The following is a 21,544-nucleotide window of genomic DNA, read 5'->3' as shown; positions in this document are numbered from 1 at the left end:
TCAATGCATTGAATAGATTGAATTCTGCAAGGTTCCAGTTCATCTCTCTCCATTTTAAAGCCTAATTTCTCTAACTGTCTCTGCTATAAATTTTATCCCTACGGAAAAACTTAAACCCCTGAAATCCCACTAAAGAAAAAAAATAATCGTTAAAAGAAAGGAAAGGAGCAACTAGGTGGTTCAGTGGATTGAGAGTCACACCTGGGTTCAAATTTAGTCTCCAACACTTCCTAGCTGTGTGATCCTTCCCACTCTTTGTAGTATTGATTCTAAGACTTAAGGTGAGGGTGGGTTTTTTTAAGGGGAAAAATAATCATTTTTGAATTGAAATATTCATAATATCTAAAATGTTGTGTCTGAAAATATCAGAAAATAGTCTTGCTTGGCTGTGGGAGCTGGTGATGAAAGGAGAGAGAATGCTTTTATGATTTATCTGGATTTCTTTTTTTTTTAACCTATTTGTATTTCCCTATTGTGAATTACAAGACCACCTTAACATTTCTGATTTAATTAAATTTTATTATAAAAAGTCATGACTATTAACAAAAGTAATCAAATAATAGATAAGAGGTAATATCTTTACCTATAAACTCAAGGTTTTAAGAGAAGGCAAGATGATATTTTTTTAAACCCTTACCTTTCATCTTGGAGTCAATACTGTGTATTGGTTCCAAGGCAGAAGAGTGGTAAGGGCTAGGCAATGGGGGTTAAGTGACTTGCCCAGGGTCACACAGCTGGGAAGTATCTGAGGTCAGATTTGAACCTAGGACCTCCCATCTCTAGGCCTGGCTCTCAATCCACTGAGCTACCCAACTGCCCCCCAAGATGATATTATCATAAGGAGTCAGCAAGGCCATGGTTCAAATCTTGTCTCAAGCATGTAATAGCTGTGTGGACCCAGTTAAGCCATTTAACTTTTCTATGTCTTCATTTTCTCCCCTATAAACTAAGGACATTACACTCAATGGCCTATAAGTTTTCCTTCCAACACCAAATCTTTCATTCATTCTTTATTTCTCTCCAGGCTCTCCAGAAGTTCTTTTGCCTTTGGGCCTATTTTCTTTCCTCCCTTTTTTCACAGAAACATAGAACTTCAGAGTTGGGATTTCAGAGTCTCCAAGTCCAATCCATAACTAAAAGAAACTTCTACTATGATGGAGCTGGGAAGTAGTCATGCAGCTTCTGCTTAAAGATCACCATGAAAGAGAATAAACCCGCCATCTCCAAAGGGCAATCCATTGGATACCTTCTTCCAAGTCAGGAAGACCTAATGGGTAGCAAGTCACTTAACTCTACTTGCCTTTATGGGGTCATGAAGAGTTGATTGAAATGACTGAACAAAGACATCAATGTATAATTCATTTAACCATTCTTCAATTATTGAACTCTAAGTTGAATTCATTTTTGCTAATGAATAGAATAGCTATGAATATCTTGGTACAAGTAATTTCCTTTTCCATTTTATGATTTTTAGAGAAAAGCATTTTCACAAAAGAATAATTGGTTCAAAAGATATAATCAATTTTTTGATTACACCTATTGCTAAGCCAGTCTCCAAAATGACTGCAATAGTTCCACTAACAAAGAAGTATAATTCTCCTCTTTCTCTACAGTCCCATAAATATTGGATTTTTAGAAATCTTCATATTGTTTCTATTCTAGTAGATAAAAGCAATATCATAAGCTGAGCTCATATTGCTCTGATTATTAGCAAGAATAAACATTTTTATTTGGTTTTTATTTCCTCTTTTATAACTTCTCTGTTCTTATCAACTGACCACTGTTCCACTGCAGAAGTTCATACAACAGCTCCCTATAGCTTCAGGATGTCATCCCTTTATCTGGTACAATAACTTTCAAAAATGTTTCCAATTTGTTCCTTCTTTAATTTGGAAGGTAACTGCTTTCATTATGCAAAACATGTTTCTCTTTATAAAAGCAAACCTACAAATTGTGTCTCCTTGACAAGTAGCTTGCCCATTGTTCAAAGAGATTTCTTTCACTCTTCTAGGTCCTATCTTACAAACCATTTTCCTTTAGCCACCACTCTCCAATGCTTGCCCTAAAAGATAGTTTTCTCCAATGCTTCATACAATAATCGCTCCAAGGTTTTGACAAGAACATTAAGAGATTTAGCTAAGAAGAAACTTGATTGGTCCTCAGATGGCATGTAGCTATCGAATTTCTAGTAATAAACCTAATTTTCCAAGTGGTCTGAGCTGCTCTCAGGTTTCCCTGGAGTAGTAGTCCTGGTCCCTAGTAAAATGGTCCACAATCCCCCTAAAGTTAAGACCCCGTAACTTGGGGATCCATACCAATGACCCAAGTGTAAAGAAAATATCAAGGACTAGGGTTCTACTTGGCAAAATAGTACAAATTGTTTTGTGTGAGAGAGCCAGAGATAAAGAGACTAAGAAAGAAGAGATAGAAGAAAGGAAGAGAGGTAGAGAGACAGATACAGTACACAGACAGATAGCTAAGAGAAGCAAAAGTAAAGGGGTAATAAAGTTCTTCCCATTGGGGGCTTGGTTAAATTAAAAGAAAAAGTATTCATAGATTCAACTTGTAAAGAAGGAAGTGACAAGCGTCAGACATGAAACCTGTCCACTAAGGCTTTGCAGCTATTAGTAGCAAGGGTTTGAAATGTTACATAAACCCAGCTCTACACTGAAACACTAAAAATACAAGCAATTTGCTGCCAAATGTAATCTTTAAACCCACAGCTCTTTAACACTGCTTTGACTATGAGGTTGATTTGCTTTTGGCTGCTAAATGTTCTGGTATTAAGAAGCAGTCTAGTCTCTTAGGAAAAAAAAAAGGTTTGAACACACTGAGCCTTTCCTTCTCTCACAGATCCACTGAGAAGTGCTTAAGTCAGAGGAAGCCATAAGTAAATATGAAAAGAAAATCATCAGAAGAAATGAATTCTAAATCTCTGGGGACAATATGACAAGCTCTCTATCTGGCTCGCCAGCATTTATCAGGTATGTGTAAGATTATCCACTGGCTCCCTCAGTGTTGCCTCAGCCTTTGAAAGGTCATAGAACTTCTGTAAAAAATTGTCTGGGAAAGTCTGCCTGTTCTTTTCTCATGTTTTTATCAAGAATAAACTCAATACATGCATCAGCATGCATCTTATATATGCATATAAATGTTTATACATATATCTTATAAAGATTTTATAGAGATGTAGAAAGCAAGCATACACATAAAAAACAATCAAAATAAATAACAAATGAATTATGAAAAGATATGGGAAGTGTTACAAAGCTATGTTAGCAGAGCCAGGGTAGTATGTACATTGATTTTGATGGAAGGAAGGGAAGGTGGGAGGAAGGAAGGAAAGAAGGAAGGGAGGGATGGAGGGAAGGATTAGAGAGAACCGAAGGGAGGAAAGGAGGGAGAGAGAAGAGATAAACAAATAAAAAAGTAGAGAGATAAAAAAGAAAATGATAGATAAAAAGCTTTATAAGTACACAAATTGTTGTCAAAGGGAACACAGTCCATTTTTTTATTTCTTCACTTATTAACTTGATTTTAATTTCATAAAACATAGCAAAATATTATTTGGGTCTTTCCTTTCTCCTTGATTAAGGTGAAATGGTTTAAAACAAAAAATTTTTTTTGCAAATTTACTCCCATATTTGGCTGAGTTGTTAGTTTTGTTTGAAGTTATACTTAAAGTACAAATAATTTTATGAAATCAAAAAATACTAATGGGCCAGTAGTTGCTGATGTTTTCTTGGTTAACTTTTATTTTTTGTCAAAGGACAGTCCATAACATTTTCCATCTTTGAGTGAGTGCCTCAAAATTATGTCACCTCCAGCAGAGATTTCTTTTTTATATCAGTAAACAAGAATTTATTAAATTCTTACTATGTGCTAAGTACTATGTTAAGTGCTGGAGATACAAAGAAAGGACAAACCCTTAAAGACCTTTCCTATCCTAATGCCAACAAGTATGTTTAGACAAAATATTGTTGTTCTTCATTTCCCAAGGGTGATGTCTTGACTTAACACATGAATTGAATTTAAGTGAGATAGAGATGTACAAAGTCATAGTCACAGGCCTCACTCTTTTTTCCAGAGTCATCAACATCCAGTGACAGGACAAAAGTCAAGAAGACTGATAATAGCCTGGGACACAGTGGATGATCTCGGCACCTTTAATGTCTGACCAAGTTCTAAGCACTCCATAGTTGCTGCTTGAATCACCTTCATGGCTCTTGGAACAAAGTGTTCTCATCTACCCATTCCACCAGAGGAAGTCGTCACATGCTTGGGGTAGACCTCTCCCTAACTCACCAACAGGTACAAGGTCTATTGGTTATCCTGAACCTAATTTAGTCCATCTGCCATCCAGGTATGGCCACTATACATGCTACAGCTTCTTGGAACCACAGATGAGAGTTGGGTGACAGGTGGGCACCAAAGGTGGATGAGCAATTCTAAAAAGGACTTGGCAAGCCCTCACACCAGAGGTATGAACAGATGATGTACACAGAATGACATCTGTTTGGGTCAGGTCCCCTTTCCTAACTTCCTCAGTTCATTGCTGCTTTCTCACATGGCACACCAAGGATTGAAGTGGTAGAATCCAAACAAGTTGATTTCATTGCCATGGCCAATGAGAATAAAGCACTATAAAAATAGCAGCTCTGTTCTATTTCTTGTCCGATTTTTGCACTCCTACCAGTTTCTAAGTACAAGTGTACTCAGAATGATCTGGCTAGACCTCAAGACAAAGTATCTATAGGTTGATTTTTGGCCTCATTGCCTTTTCAAGTTTTAAATTTTTTACAAATATCTTTGGGGATGTTGCTTAGAGCAACCACACAGGTGGTAAAATGGGTGTCATCCTACCCTTCCCAAGTTAGCCAATCATAGAGCCTGTCTCCAATACAACCACACCTTACATCCATTACAAGATTGCTTATTTCATACCTTCCCACCAAACTGCAAGCTCCCAATTGGCCCCTTTTGAAGCCAAGCAAGAGTGCTTCAGGTCAATTATAACCTAATGCTGACTTGGACAACCACAGCAGTAGCTATGCAGGTACTTCTGGGGAAAATCCTCTTTCACTTTCCTCTCTTCCTTGCCAGAATACCCCACCAAGAAAAAAAATTACTCTTGGTCAGCAATTAAAAATATTTATAGATGACCATTCTAGGTATCTCTAAAACTTAAGTTTCAAAGAAGGTGCAGACCTACAGGAATGGTGGATTTGTGAACTAGTCCCACCATTCTAGAGACTGATTTGGAATTATGCCCAAAGGGCTATAAAAATGGCCATACCCTTTGACCCAGCAGTACCTCTACAAGGTCTGTATCCCAAAAGATCAAAGAAAAAGGAAAAGGATATATAGATATGTACAAAAATATTAATAACTGCTCTTTTTGTGGTGACAAAGAATTGGAAAATTGGGAGAATGCCCATCAATTGGGGAATGACTAAATATGTTATGATATATGATTGGAGAATTTCCTCATTCATGAATTTCTCAAAAGAATGAAATCATAAGACTAGTTCTTTCATTTTTCTCCTCCATCTACCCAGTTAGCCATGTGTGAAAAGGAGCTGGGGTGGGTGGTGGGTGATAAGTTCAGCAAAACCAACCAATTAACTCAGTTTTGTCATTATTTACAATATTCCATTCTCATCCATCGTCTCTCAACTTTTTAGAACAGTGAAAGAAAGTGTATTTTCTCATCTCATCTGTCTGGCTGAGTTTGGACATTATACTTGCATGATGTTCAGCTTTATTTTTAATTGTGCTTTCTATCTACAGTGTTGTAATCATGCTGTTTATTGTTTTCTTGGTTCTGCTTACTTTACTCTGTAACAATTCATAGTTTTCATATGCTTCTCTCTGAATTTTCTTATTTGTCATTTGTTACAATCAAAGTCCATTAGTCATGCAACATAATTCATGTATCCATTTTCCATTAGATGCACATCTGTTTTGTCTTAGCTACTTCAAAAAGTTCCTCTATATTTTCATGTAAATCAGACTTTTTTTCCTTCATCTTTAACCTTCCCTAAGGTATATGCCTAGTAATGGGGTAACTTAGTCAAAGGGAATTAACATTTTATTTTATTAATTCATCTAAATTAGCTAATTAGTCTAAACTGCTTTCCAGAATCTCTCAATTGCATTCCAATATTTTATGAGACAGCTAGGTGGTAAAATGGATGGAGTTCTGGGCCAGAAGTCAGGAAGTCTCATCTTCCTAAGTTCAAATCTGGCTTTAGATATTAGCTATGTGATCTTGGGCAAGTCACATAACCAAATTTCCCTCCTTTATAAAATAAGCTGGAGAAAGACATGGCAAACAACTCCAGTATCTTTGTAAAAAAAAAAAAAAAACAAATAGGATCACAAAGAGTTGGACATGACTGATTAACAAAATTTTGTGAGGCAATGCTATTTCTATCAACTTCATTCATAATATTCTGCAAATAAGATTATATTCTCAGGCATTTTTTACCTTAAATACCCTTCCTCTTCACTTAGCAAAAAGATAAAATGCCAGCGGGCAAAACAGTGGTTTCTCAGGTCTTTATACCTCCTTCCTTATAGATGATGTCTATTTTGAATCAGTTAAATGTTTTTATCCACTCCACCTTTGTTATATAGCGTATCTTAATTTATATTGTAATTTATCCATATACATATAATTTATATTGTAATTTGTCCTTTTATATGTATAAAATTTATATTTTACTTTATCCTTTTATATATAAAAAAATTAAAACTATTGAGAAATTATTCTCTATGTGTGTATGTATACATATATTTATATATAGGATAGAAAAATATTTTTTTTCCTCTATCCTGCTAATGCATTGAGGTGATGCAGTGGATATAATATTGGCCATGGAGTGAGGAGAGACCTGAGGTCAAAAGCTAACTCAATTCTTTTAGAGTTGTATGCCGGTCACTGAATAGGTCACTTAGCTTTTGTTTGCCTCCATTTTCTCATCTCTAAAATGGGAGTAATAATAGCATCTACTTCCCACTGTTGTTTGGAGGATGAAGTGAGATATTTACAAAGCACTTTGCAAGTCTTAAAGTCCTATATAATTGCTAGGCATTCTCGTCATTATCATTATTCTATTCCTCTAATTAAACTGAAAGTTGGTATCTACTCAACAAACTAGGGAATCTTCTAGATCTAAAAATTGCTTTGGATCCCAGCAAAGCACTCAAGCTGTCCAACAGTTGTCCTTCCCTCTCACTACATGACCATCCCAGGCCCTTTCTCTGCCACACATTTCTCCTATGCTCTGCTTAATACCGTAACTGCTACATCATTCTTCAATCATAATAGGTTGCAGTCTATTGATTCTCTCCATGCCTCTATGGTCCTTTGAGTGAAACATACTTTTAACTCTTTAGGATCTGTGGTATCTCCATGCCTCAAAGTCACAGAACATTATAGAACTATTTTTTGGGGAGAAGAAGAGGGGAGCAGGATGAGCCCATCATTTCCTCAGTGTAAGGAACTCCTGGTGTGGGAATTCCTCAAATGGCACAAATTGGTAACTCATCTGTAACTTATTAGTTTTATGCAGGTGCTTGGGACAGTGAAAGGTTAAGTGACTTGTCGTTCGTCAAGAGCTTTGTATGTGTCTGAATGAAGTCTTGTTGACTCTCCAGATGCCTCTTTTTATTACGTCATATTGTCTTTATCCACCAGAAGAATATTGATTTGGAAAGTATGAGCTTTTTATTTCAGGGAGAAATCACTGGGAGCCATTGGTCAATTTTCCAATTACTATATAGCCTCGTCCTCTTCCTTCTTCCTTCTATTAAATCCTGGACTGTCTCTACATTTTTGTACAAACTATACAATCTGATGAAGAAGTTCTATTCATCTGACCATACATCATAATCTAGACAAAAGGCATTCTTCACTGATTTTTCTTTTCCTGTGTGGACAATTATGCCAGACTTTTATGGGTGATGACAGGTCTCATCTAGAGCCAAGAGGGTCCTAAAATGATGATGCAATGAGCACATCGCCATCTACAAATGGGGACATCTGGAGGACTCTTTTTCTTATTTGGACTTTGCATCAAAGGTCCTCCCTAACAGTGGCAAGCACCTTTGCTGGATACAGAACTAATGATCACAAAATAGCTAACATTTCTATCGCTATTTAAATCTGACAAAGGACTTACATTAAAGCTTCATAACAACCCAGTGAGGTAGATTCTGACACTGACTTCATTTTACTGACTCAAAAGGGTCACATAATTAGTCCAGCCAAAAGCAAGATTTGAACGGTCTCTAAGGCTAGCGCTCTAGCCACTAAATCCCTTTGTTGCCTCCTTGAAATGAATGTAAGAGAAAAGAAATACTAATGTTAACACACTACGGTCCCTTGATAAAGTGTGATGACCTGTTTCTGGTGAAAGTAACATATCATTGTGAAGTAGGGCTAGTCAGCCAGCAGGAGACATTGCATCTAGCATGGAACAGGGAGTATACTCCAGACAGACACAAATACAGAGAGGTAGGCACCTGAGACCAAAAGCAGTCTCAAGAAGGGGGTAGATAGGTCACTCAATGAATGAATAGCCAAGACTAGAGATAGGAAGTCCTGGGTTCAAATCTGGATTCAGGCACTTCCTAGCTGTGTGATCCTGTGCAAGTCACTTAACCCCTTACTGTTCTTCTGCCTTGGAACTAATATACAGTGTTGATTCTAAGATGGAAGGTGAGGGTTAAAAAAAAAGTATAAATCCTGGCAGCACAGAAAATATCCAGCTTTAGGCTCATGGAAGAGATCACCCTGGAAATTAAGAGTTTTTCTACAGAGAGGACTGGCTTTTCTAAGCCCTCCAATATCAAAACTGTGAGTAGCCATATCCAGTGTATTTCCTACATGTGTGCCCCATTATATGTACTCAAATGTATACCTACTGTCCATAGTAGCTTCCATGTATTTGCAGGAGAATAGTACACCATGATAATGTGGGGAATATCCTGTAGCTACTGTTTTTATTATGTCATATAGTTAAATGCCTATTGATAGCAGCTAATATTTTATCTGTTTCTTATTAATAGGAAGGTCACTAGTAGGGGCTCAAGGGTGATGATGGCAAGGATGATAGTATGAGTAGTAGTATGAATGGTGGTATTACTGCACTGTAGTAGTAGTAATAATGGTAGTAGTAGTAGTACTAGTAGTAGTAGTGAGAATAAGTAGTGGAAGTAGTAGTGGTAGTACTAGTAATCGTTGTAAGTAGTAATAATAGTAATGGTGTAATAGTAGTAAGTAGTGGAAATAGTGGTACTGATAGTGGCACTAGTAGTACTGGTAGTAGTAGTAATAGAAGTAGTCATAGTATAATAGTAGTAAGTAGAAGTAGTAATGGTAGTAGTGTAATAATAGTAGAATAGTAGTTGTAATAGTAGTATAGTAGTGGTACTAGTAGTACTAATACTAGTAGTAGTACTGGTAGTAGTAATAATATAAGTAGTAGTAGTATAATAGTAGTAAGTAGAAGTAGTAGTAGTGGTAGTAGTGTAATAATAGTAGTATAGTAGTAGTACTAGTAGTAGTAGTACTGGTATTAGTAGTAACAGAAGTAGTAGTAGTATAATAATAGTAAGTAGAAGTAGTAGTAGTAGTAGTGTAATAATAGTAGTATAGTAGTGGTACTAGTAGTAGTAGTAGTAGTAGTAGTAGTAGTACTGGTAGTAATAGTAACAGAAGTAGTAGTAGTATAATAATAGTAAGTAGAAGTAGTAGTAGTGTAATAATAGTAGTATAGTAGTGGTACTAGTAGTAGTAGTAGTAGTAGTACTGGTAGTAGTAGTAACAGAAGTAGTAGTAGTAGTATAATAGTAAGTAGAAGTAGTAGTAGTAGTGTAATAATAGTAGTAGAATAGTGGTACTAGTAGTAGTAGTAGTAGTAGTAGTAGTAGTAGTAGTACTGGTAGTAGTAGTAACAGAAGTAGTAGTAGTATAATAATAGTAAGTAGAAGTAGTAGTAGTAGTAGTGTAATAATAGTAGTATAGTAGTGGTACTAGTAGTAGTAGTAGTAGTAGTAGTAGTAGTAGTAGTAGTAGTAGTAGTACTGGTAGTAGTAGTAACAGAAGTAGTAGTAAGTAGTGGTAGTAGTGGTATAGTAGTAGTAATAGTAGTAGTAGTAGTACTGGTAGTAGTAGTAATAGAAGTAGTAGTAGTATAATAATAGGAAGTAGAAGTAGTAGTAGTAGTAGTAGTAGTGTAATAATAGTAGTATAGTAGTAGCAGCAGCAGCAGCAGCAGCAGCAGCAGAGACCCAGCCTATAAGTACAAGTTGAGGGAGCAAACCAAAGGAGGCATTACACGAACAATTAAAGGGACATGGAAGCTTTCTCTATCATTGCATCTTGCAAAGAATCTTACATAATTTTAACACGTACATAGGAAATGCCTTATTAGAGAAGAGTCTTTGAAATGTTTTACTATCAAAAAACCCAACCCCTTTTATTTGTAGTCAGCAAATAGAGTGAGACCTTGTATTTTCCATACCTTTCCCATTCAGGTATGGTCTTCCAGGGGGAGGCAAGAGGAGCTAGGTGGCACAGAAGATTGAGCACTGGGCTTGGAATCAGGAAGCTCCATCTTAGCCCTGTGACCCTAGACCTATCATTTAATCCAGTTCACCTTACTTTTCTCATCTGAAAAATAAACTGGAGAAGGAAATGGCAACCCACCCCAGGATATTTGCCAAGAAAACCCCAAATGGGGTCACAAAGAGTTAGACACAACTGAACAATAAATACAAAGGATAAAGTTTGCAAAAGACTGGCTATTCTATTTTCATACCTTTCTTAACCTATTAATAAATCAAAAAAGCATTTTAAGCACTTATGACGTGCTAGGTACTTTGCTAAGTACTGAGAAGGGAAAGAAAAGTAAAAACAATCCCTGGCTTCAAAAAAACCCACTCCAATGGTGTGAAACAATTTTTTGTATTTTAATTGCAAATTTCCACATAAATTTCCTGAATTTATATAATCCATATTGTCTTCCTCCCTCTTTTCCTCCTCCCACAGCTGACAAGCAATTCAATCTGGGTTGTATTTGTATTGTATTAACTTGTATTATCACACAAAACATATTTCCATATTATTCATTTTTAAGTGAATAATCTTATTGAACCAAAACCCCAAAACATATACCCAAATAAACAAGTGATAATTCATATGTTTTCATGTGCATTTCTACTCTAATAGTTCTTTCTCTGGGGGTAAAGAGCATTCTTTGTTATAAATCTTCAGAATTGTCCTGGATTACCATTGGGGGGTGCAATTTAGAAACTACCCAAAGGGCTATAAAACTGAGCAAAATAAGCAGAACAGAGAGAACATTACACACAATAACAGCAATATTTGACAATGATTTCTGTGAAAACTTGGCTACCCTCAGCAATGCAATGATCTGGGACAATCTCTCCACCTCCAGAGGAAGAACTATTGGCATCATCCTTCACATCAGTGTATCTTTGATTTTATTTGGGGGTTTTGGTCATTTATGACTTTGCTCTTATAACAATGGCCATTATGGAAATGTTTCGCATGACAATAAAAAAATGGAGGGAAAAAAAAGAATTGTCCTGTATCACTACATTGCTGTTAGCCTTATCACATTTGATCGTTCCACAATATTGGCATTACTGTGTATAATGTTCTCCTGGTTCTCTTTATTTCACTCTGCATCAGTTCATGCAGGTCTTTCCAGCTCTTTTCTGAAATCATCCTGTTCATCATTCCTGACTGTACAATCATATATGATATCACCATCATATACCAGTTTGTTCAACCATTCCCCAATTGAGGGACTTCCCTTCAATTTCTAATTCTTTGCCACCAAAAAAAGTGCAGCCATAAATATATTTTACCAGTAGGTTTTTCCCATTTTTAAAATCTCTTTGGGATATAGACCTAGTAGTGGTATTACTGGATGAACAGACATGCATTCCTTTAAAGCCCTTTGGGGATCATTCTAAATTGCCATCCAGAATAGTTGAATTAGTTCACAACTCCACCAGTAGTGCATTAGTGTTCCAATTTTGCCATATTCCCTCCAACAACTATAATTTTCCTTTACTATCATACTGGTCAATCTGATAGGTATGAGGTGGTAACTCCAAGTTATTTAACTTGCATTTAAATTATCAAGAGGGATTTAGAACATTTTTCATATTATTGGTAACTTTCATTTCTTTATCTGAAAATCAGTGCCTATTCATATCTTTTAACCATTTATCAATTGGGGAATGACTTAATTCTTATAAATTTGACTTAGTTCTTTGAGAACTGAGATCTTTATCAGAGAAATATAAAATTTGTTGTAAAATTTTTTCCCAAAAGAAACAATTTGTAAATATCCAGGAACAGACAAGATATATGCAGAATAGCTAAGAGTCCCTATTAGAGGGAAGATAATAGCACCTTGAAGGACCAGGAAAAGTCTCCTGCAAAAGGATTTAAGTTGAGACGTGTATAAAACCAAGAAAAAATTTTAAAGGCAGAGGTGAGAAAAGAGAGCAATCCAGACAAAAGGTTTAGCAAATATGTGACCATTTAGCCAAAAGCATGATGTTTGAAGGTGGAATCTTACATTTGAAAAATAATTTTCAAATCATTTTTCATCATCAAATCATCAAATCATGATGATTTCAAATCATCAGATCCAGTATGGTCTAGCAGCAGTGATGGTGAACCTTTTAGAGAGTTGGGTGATGTGTAAAGTGCCCTCAGGAAACGGGGAAGGAAGTAGCCTGGCCCCATGTCCATCTGACTTTCAAGTAACAACCTGCTGAATTCTATGCTGGGATAATGGCACATGTGCCCACAGAGAGGACTCTGAGTGCCCCCCTCTGGCATGTGTGCCATAGTTTCACCACCATGGGTCTGGAGAGAAGTAAGATAGAGAACTGGAAATATAGGAAAGAGGAAAGTTGTGAAGAGTTTTTAATTCTAGAGGATTCTCTATTTGATCCTTGATATGTGTACATTGTTCATCTTTCATTTTGAAATGGACCAGTGACATCAAGAGTTAATGTTGTAACTTGCTCTCGAATGGGATATAAGTGAGACCGAGTTAGACAAAGTCATCAGTTTCACTCTCTTCCAGTCATCCAAATCCAGGAGTAAGACAATTCAGGAAGACTGACAATGGCAATGGCTCAGGATACAGTGAATGACCTTGGCTTCTCAAATGTCTTATCTAGCTCTAGGCTCTCCATAGGGTCTGCTTCAGCCCCCTTCATAGGCATTGACACAAATTGTTCTCATCCACCCATTCTGCTTGGGAAAGTCTTCATATGCATGGGGTATATCCCCTTAACTAGACAATGGCTTTGATGTCTACCAGCTGCGCTCAAGTTGGTTTAATCTATCTGTTGAGATGGTCTACCCCTGTGTGGCTATTTCACATGCTACAGCTTCTTGGAGCCACAGGTGGGAGTTGGATGAAAGGTGGATACCCCAGGTGGATGAGCAGCCAAGAAAATGGCTCCACAAGTCCTCCCATCAGAGGTGCTGGTCCTCCCTGTACAGTTAGGGGGTGCCATAGTGCACAGAACACTGATCCTCACACCAGAGGTACTGATCCTCCCTGGTACAATAGAGTGCCAAGCCTGAGAGTCAGGAAGACTCATTTTCCTGAGTTCAAATCTGACCACCTGCAATTAATATTTCTGTGTCCCTGGGCAAGTCACTTAACCCTTTTTGATAAGTATGTAGACTATTCTCATAAAGAATTTTGCAGAGGCAGAAAAATGGGGATGAACTCAAAGTTACTGAAATTTTCTCAGGAAACGTTTTCTTCTCCAAAGAGTAAGTGCATAAGCTTGGAGAAAAGGAGGGATTGGAACATCAAAGTCCAACCTCTTAATTTGATCTCGGAACTGTTGTGTGTTTGGATGTGTGACTACGTGTACACATATAAAAGAATTGCCAGCAATAAATATTTATAAATATATAATATAAATTATATACAATATACATTTCTAGCTGTTAAGTCTTTAATGTTTCATGCTTTCTGGAGCAAGAAAGATTCAAGGACATGGCATTTGAATGTACCCTTGCATCTTCTCCAGTCATTAACACTGACATGCCCTGAAGCAATAAATTATGTCCTTTTAAAATATCAGGTCCCAACTAAGCAATGCTTCCCTCCACTATATTTGAAACAGTATCATTCCAAGGGCGGGGGGAGAAGGGAGACAGCTGTCAGGGGCTGTTGCCTTTGATATATCTCAAATATAGTGGTGGGGAAAGTGGGATTTAGAGATACAGGAACCATTCAGCAGTCCTTGCATCTTCTTCTCACCTTCAAGTGCACTTGATGCCATGCACTTTGCCATTTTCCTACTCTTTGGAAAGCCTGAGTGAGAAACTAGAAAGAAATATAGACCTAATCCAAAAGGTCCCCTCATTGTACAGTGCAGGGAAGGAGGGGAAGCATAGATTTGTTTAGCACCTGTCATAAGTCCTAAAAATCAATCACATAGGGGCAGCTAGGTGGCTCAGTAGACATAGAACCAGACCTAAAGATGGGAGGTCCAGGGTTCAAATCTGACTTCAGACACTTCCTAGCTATGTGACCCTGGGCAAGTCGTTTAAGCCCCAATGCCTAACCCTTCCCACTTTTCTGCCTTGGAACCAATTCAAAGACAGAAGGTAGGGGATTTTAAAAAATTAGTATCTAAAATGAAAAGAAAAGAAGAAAACAATTGTGTAAAGGGTTAAGAGGGCTAATGAAATAATCAGTAAGCATTTTATTAAGTGCCTCCTTAGAGGCAGCTGGGTGGTACAGTAGAGTATTGAGCTTGGAATCTGGAAGACTCATTTTTCTGAGTTCAAATCCAGCCTTGCTAGCTGTGTGACCCTAATCAGGTCATCCTTTCTCCTTCCCCTCCACTGTCCCAACAAAACAAAACAAAACCAACCTTCCAATGGCTGGCTTCCTATTTAACCCAGGATCAAAAAACATAGTCTTTTGTTTGCTATTTAAATCTTGTCACAGCCCTGCTCCTTCCTACCTTCTAAAGCCCCAATGAGGTCACAGAGAGTCAGATATAAACAAACAAAAGTGCTTACCAGGAACTAGATTGAAAACTAGGGATGTAATCATCAATCCCTGTCCTCAAAGAGCTTACATTCTAATGGGGAACACAGTAACAATAGCTGGCAATAGTGTAGCTCTTCAAGATTTACAACACACTTAACACATATTAGAGGAGCTAGGTGGTACAGTGGTTAGAGCTCCAACCTGGAGTCAGGAAGACCTGAGTCCAAATCCAACCCGAGACACTTACTAGCTCTGTGACTCTGGGCAAGTCACTTTAACCTCATTTGTTTCAGTTTCTTCATCTGTAATATGAGTTGGAGAAGGAAATGGTAAACCACTCTATTATCTTTGCCAAGAAAACCCCAAATGGGTTCAAGAAGATTCAGATGTGACTGAAAACAGCTGAACAATAGCAGCAGCAGAAAGACGAGAGAGAAGCTGGTGGAAGACAGCATGGAGGTAGAGCCAATAAGATTTGGCAACTGATTAGATGTGAAAGTTAGGAAAAAATGGAAAGCATCAAAGATGACTCTAAAATAAGAGTGGTCGTATTTTCATCAGAAATAGGGACATTTGGAATAGGGTTGGATTTGGGAAGAAATATGAGCTTCATTTGGACCTATATGAGTCAAGGGAAAATGCCCAGAAGGTTTACTTTGGTAATTCAGGGTGGGAATTAAAGAAAGATTAGAGCTAGAGAGAGAGTTGAGAGTCCATATGTATAAAATCAACTGAACTCATGGGAGCTAATAATTCACCAAGGGAGAGAGTTTAGAGAAAGGAATGGATTCACATCAGAACCCTTAGAGATGCCCACCCTTACTGGACAGGAGGAAGATGATGATTTAGCAAAGGATTCTGAAAAGGAATGCTCTGAGTGAGAGGTATAAGAAATAATACAGAGTTAGAATCTGTTGACAAAAAGGATGATAAATATTATATAGGTATAGCACATAAAAATCATGTATACACTGTTTAAAACAATATATAAATGTGCGGGCATTAGTTGACATGGGAAGATAATTTAGAGTGATGTAATAAATAGAGCTTAATGGGTGATGTGTCCTTTTTCTGTGATGTTAATTAAATGAGAAGGAAAATTTATTTTGAATTAATGAAATAGTGTTGATATGAAAACTAGGTTCACTCTGAATGAGTAAGAATGTAAAATAGGTGACTTCATGAGGATTCAGTGATTGCAAATTTTCTGTGAATAGTCAATATGTTGAAAGTGATAGTGTGGACCTCCTTTTTCAAGAAGACCAAATAGCATAATAAGTTATGGGGCATTAAAGTGTTCTGAGAACTTAAATGATCATTTGAATGAGGTGAAAAGGTGGGTATATTGCAAGCGTAAAGGGATGGAAGTGATTAAATCAGCAGTTCTTGTTCCAATAAAACACTCCCAATGCCTCATGTTATGTTAAAATACTTGGTTGTCAAATTGAAATTTAACATTTCCTGGCCTGGGACAGTTTCAAATCCCCAAGGTGAAGGTACAAGGGATAAATGTGAAATTGTATTTTCTCCTAAGCTATTGAAATAAATTATCTATGAATCTAAAGCAAATGTACATAGTCACCTCGCCATTTGAAGAATCTGGAATTTTATTAAAGTAATGATACATGTATATTTCACTTGGACCACATCTAAAGGTTATTTTAAGTATAAAATGAAAGAAACTGTGAGTTATCTCCTTTAAAATGTTCGTATTTGGTGCCATGACCTGGGATCTTGGGACCTGGGACCAGAAAGCTCTTCCAACTTTGACAGCTTACAGTACTTTTTCCATACTCTGTAGAAGCCAGCTATGGCCTAATTCTTGGGCTAGTCTTAGCTGGACTTGATGATATCTTAGTGAGATATTAGTCTCCTCTCTGAAAAAAGCCCTAGAAGCAAGGTCAGGAAATGAAGCTTTTAGTAACTGAAGCTAAAAAGGTAGCATTCATTGTAACTCATCCTCCATTGAGATCTGGAACTCTAGAACCCACTTCTATTTCCAGTTCATCCTAGACACTAACACTGAAATAGCCTGACCCAACTGTTTTTACAAGGTCACTCTGCTGATCAAGAATTTATATTGGCTTTCTATCATCTCTAATATTATATCCAAGTGTCTCTGCCTTCCAACAATCCTCCATCCAATAACTACCCCATCCTTCTCTTTCAAGTACCTTAGAATCAGAGTTGAAGAGGCCTCAAGAGTCACTGACTCCAGTCTCGTTTTTAGGGATAAGCCCAAAAAGGTAAAGTAAATCATCCAAGGGCACAAGGTCATTAATGGCTGAGAGCAGACTGAAGATGTCTGCAGATTCCAAAAGTACACACTCTTGCCACTCTACTATACCCTCTGACTCAAGCCTCTTGATTAGTTTGGATCTTTGATTTCTGCTTTTTTTCATGATCAGCAACTTTCTAATTCCCATCTTTACATCATCCTTGAGCTTCTCTCCATTTAGAATGCTCTCTGCAGTCTCTATCCATCATCTGCTACAAAGTATAGTTCAAAACGAGGCAACTTCCAACCCCATTCTCATGACTCCATTCCTATCTTCGTGAGTCCTTACCCTCTTAAAGATGGTGATTTCTTTGGAAAGTAACAGACAGTAGCAGCAACAGTGGGAGCTATGCAACTATGGCTGACTTAGAGGCAACTGAATGATTTTTATAAATTTTTATAAGCAATAAAAATGTCTTTACTCACAGAAAATTGAATATAAATAAATGAATAAATGAATGAATAAAAATAAAAAATAAAATTCAGCCCCTCACTGCTTCCCCAGGGTCATCTTTTAACCTTCGCTCCAGATTCCATTGCCTCTTTGCTCACTCCTTGAGTTGTCTGACCCTTCATCACCTTCTGCCTCTACTCTCCTACCCCAGCTCAGACTGAGGAAACTAATTTCAGCTCTGCCCAGGTATCCCAGTATTTCTTTTTCTTTTTTTTTAATCCTTACCTTCCATCTTATAATCAATATCAACCCCAAGGCAGAAGAGCAGTAAGGGCTAGGCAATTGGAGTTAAAGTGATTTGCCCAGAGTCACACACAGCCAGGAAGTGTCTGAGGTCAAATTTGAACCTAGGACCTCCTGTCTCTAAGCCTGGCTCTCTCCCCACTGAGCCACTTCTCCCAGGTCTTCTTAAAAAAATTTCAGCTAACAACCCTGACCCCCGACCCCCTTAGCTGAGGCAAGGATAGAAAGGAGAGTCTATGGTGAGCCCTCGGGTATTTATCAGTGAGGCATTTGGGTGGCATAATGGATATAGTTGAGTCAGGAATATCTAAATTCAAATCCTCCTTCTGATATTTTCCAGCAATATGACCCTGGGCAAGTCACTTACCCCTCTGAACCTCATTTTCTTCATCTGTAAAATGGAGATGACAATAGCACCTATCTCAGAGCTACTGGGAGAATCAAATCAGTAATGTATAAAGCAAATCTTAAAGTGTGATATGATTGAGAGTTTACCATCATTATCATTATTATTAAGAACCCCATATACATTGGGCCAGTAACTTCCTTGGTGCTTATTATTATCTAGTCTCCTCCTGAGTTTGGTTTCCCCATATATTTAGTTAACATAAAACAAGCCAACAAAAATCTTGCTTATTCTTTCTTTTCCTTTCTACTCAGTATAGTGCATCACACACGGGAGACTCCTAACCAGAACGTATTAGCCAAGTTCTACACTTTCTACAACAGCAATAAGAGGCTGGGCTGCCCTCCACTGATCAGTATTAGAACCTTCCATAATAATTAAAGTCCCTCAGTCTTGTAAGCCATGAAATATATCCATACTGCTGCTCTGGCTCCAGCTGCTGAATTTAACTGGATCCTAAGGAGAAGACAAGACTACTGGTATTCTATAAGCCTCAGGACTGTCACTATTTGGTCCTTTGATTCAGAAGTAAATAATAATATGGGCTGCTGGACTTTCTCTTTTTAACCCTTACTTTCTGTCCTAGGACGACTCAAGATGGAAGGGCAAGGACTAGGCAAATAGGGTTAAGTGATTTGCCCAGGGTCAATTAGCTTTGAACCCAGGTCTGACTGACTCCAAGCCTGTCACTATATCTACTGAGCTACCTAGCCGCCTCTGCATTTTAAATGATTAATAGCTAAGCATCCTAGCACCAAAGTTTATTGTGATTTTCACTTTAAAGGTAGATTCTGAGCATCCCTTCAACTGGGCAAAACGAAATCACCTTCCTCTTTTCTTCCTACTTAAAAAACCAAGCCTGAAGTCATTTATTTTCCTATAATACTCTAACAAATTATATGGCTTCTATGCTTCCATATTTCCATTGACTTCTATGGCTTACTTCTATTGGTTTCTATAGCTTTCATTGACTCTACTAAAGCAAATGGGATACTCTTAGATCCTGCGAGACATTGAAATAATATTAAAGACACGATAGCCTTTTAAACTCCATTAGATCAATAAGGAAAAAAATTCTGCCTGTCAATACACTAATTGATAATATTTACATAGCATCTTATATCTCTACTCATTTCACCCTCACAACAACTCTGAATATGATAGTAGGTGCTATTATTATCACCTTTTTATAGCTAAGAAAACTGGAGCTGAAAGAGGTTAATTGACTTGCCCAGGGTCAGACACCTATTAGTGTCTGAGGCAGGATTCACACTAAGGTTTTCCTGAATCAAGATAATATTTGTGAAGTATTCAGCCTAGCACATGAGTGTCTAATAAATCCTTTTTTCCTTCCTTTCTCTTTCCCTTCCTTACTTCCTATTTCCCTCCTTTCCTTCCTACCTCCCTTCCTTTTTTTCTTCCTTCCTCTCTCCTTTCATTCCTCTCTGCTTTCCTTTTTTCCTTTCTCCTCTCCCTTCCACATTCCCTTTCCTCCTTTCTTTCCTCCCTCCTTTTCTTTACTCCATCTTCCCTTACTTCCTTCTTCCCTTATCTTTTCCTTTCTCCCTCCCTTTCTTTTTCTTCCTCTTTCTTTCCTCCCTCCCTCCCTCCCTCCCTTTTTTCCTCCTTCTTTTTTCTTCCTTTCTTTCCTTCTTGCTGCAGTGCCTTTTATCCTTCTACTCACCCTAATCATTTCTCTTTGTATTATCATCTCTTATTTCCCACCACATATATCCCATTCTTTGTATCATTCCTCTTAAATCAATTTACATATTGCCCAAAATAACACAATATGGGTTTAAAAGGTCCAGAAGTTGAATAAGATCAAACATACAAAACCTGAAGTCATGATGTGGAGCTATAAGAATAGCCATTACCTACTCAAAAATGGTAAGCAAGCCCCATTACCTTCCTGCGTTCAGTTTGTTCTCTCTCCTTCCTTTTCGGGGAGTTTTCCTTTCAGTCTCACCCCAGGGAAACCATGAAATATTTCTTTACCTCAAGAATTGAGAAAAAATGCTAAATTCTAGGAATCTCTGCAAGACTATCTTACTCTATAATAGACACTACATTTTCAAAATGTTCTCAGGGTATACGAGAACCCTTAAGGTTGACAAGAATTATATGGCATTTATATGAAGTAACCATGTCAGTTCAGTTTACAGGAAGTGCTCATCAGCCAAAGTTTAATTACCCAGCTGGATGAGGGTTTATTGAGTCATGTGTCTGCCGACATGAGAAGAAAACGCAAGTCTTTTTTTTTCTAGTTTCAGAGACAGTGACATTTAACATCTCTTAAAAGGTTTCCCAATGAAAAACCAGATTTAGAGAAGCTAATTCATTTTTCTTAGTGCTATTCTTTTGCTTAAGGAGCTGCCATTCAACTAATGGTGATGCTGCTGGAAACTTAGTCCTAGCAATTAGATCTTCCTTGTGTATAGATATGTGATTCGTGACTTTATGCATTTCCTATCAAAGTATAGCTCTTTAGTAAATTGAAATGGCACATATTTTGATCAACCTATTTCTAAGCAATGTGATAAATATATTGAACAAGATTCAAGATGTGTGCCATTGTCAATAAACTCCCCTAGTATTAAGTAGAGACAGAGAAAGGAGGGTCCTCAGTCACTTACTGTTTGCTTACTGTTTGCATTAGGCCCAAATTGAGGCTGAAATTTTTTCCCTGGCTGAATTTATTTTGGCCCCTTTCCAGACACTCTAGGGGGCAAACACTTTGGCTCAAGACATGAATCTAAGAACTCTTTTTTTCATGGCTGACCTGGAGTTCTCACACTGCAATCATTCATGACATTCTATTTCTTGAAGCATGATACCAGGAAATCTAGTTCTTAATTAGCCAAATTGTTCTAGGAGACAACTAAGTTCAAAGACTCCTGTACAGCAGTTGGTTTTGGGTTGAGGTTGAGGTTTTTTGTTTTTGCTTTTGGAGGGAACCTTTGTAGCTCAAACATAAAACTCTGGTTTGTTTTCAAAAACTACATCAAAATTTTGTTGTTTTTCTTTATTCAAAAATGTTTTTCCCACAACTCTGAGGTATCACCTCACACCTAGCAGAT

General features: G+C 37.4%; 1 protein-coding gene and 1 long non-coding RNA gene across 4 annotated transcripts in view; one reads left to right on the top strand and one right to left on the bottom strand.

The window, feature by feature from the left end:
- Positions 1-21,544, bottom strand: part of VWA3B (von Willebrand factor A domain containing 3B) — a 282,451-nt gene that overhangs the window by 190,409 nt on the left and 70,498 nt on the right. The window lies entirely within an intron of this gene.
- LOC103094612 (uncharacterized) lies at positions 2,732-4,652 on the top strand. Its single transcript, XR_471234.2, has 2 exons — positions 2,732-2,984; positions 4,088-4,652. It is a non-coding gene; the product is annotated as an uncharacterized LOC103094612 (long non-coding RNA).

The sequence above is a fragment of the Monodelphis domestica genome, chromosome 8 (genome assembly GCF_027887165.1).
Source record: "Monodelphis domestica isolate mMonDom1 chromosome 8, mMonDom1.pri, whole genome shotgun sequence".
NCBI lineage: Eukaryota > Metazoa > Chordata > Mammalia > Didelphimorphia > Didelphidae > Monodelphis > Monodelphis domestica.
The sequence above is the reverse complement of the archived record's forward strand: the minus strand, read 5'-3'. Positions and strand labels throughout refer to the sequence as shown.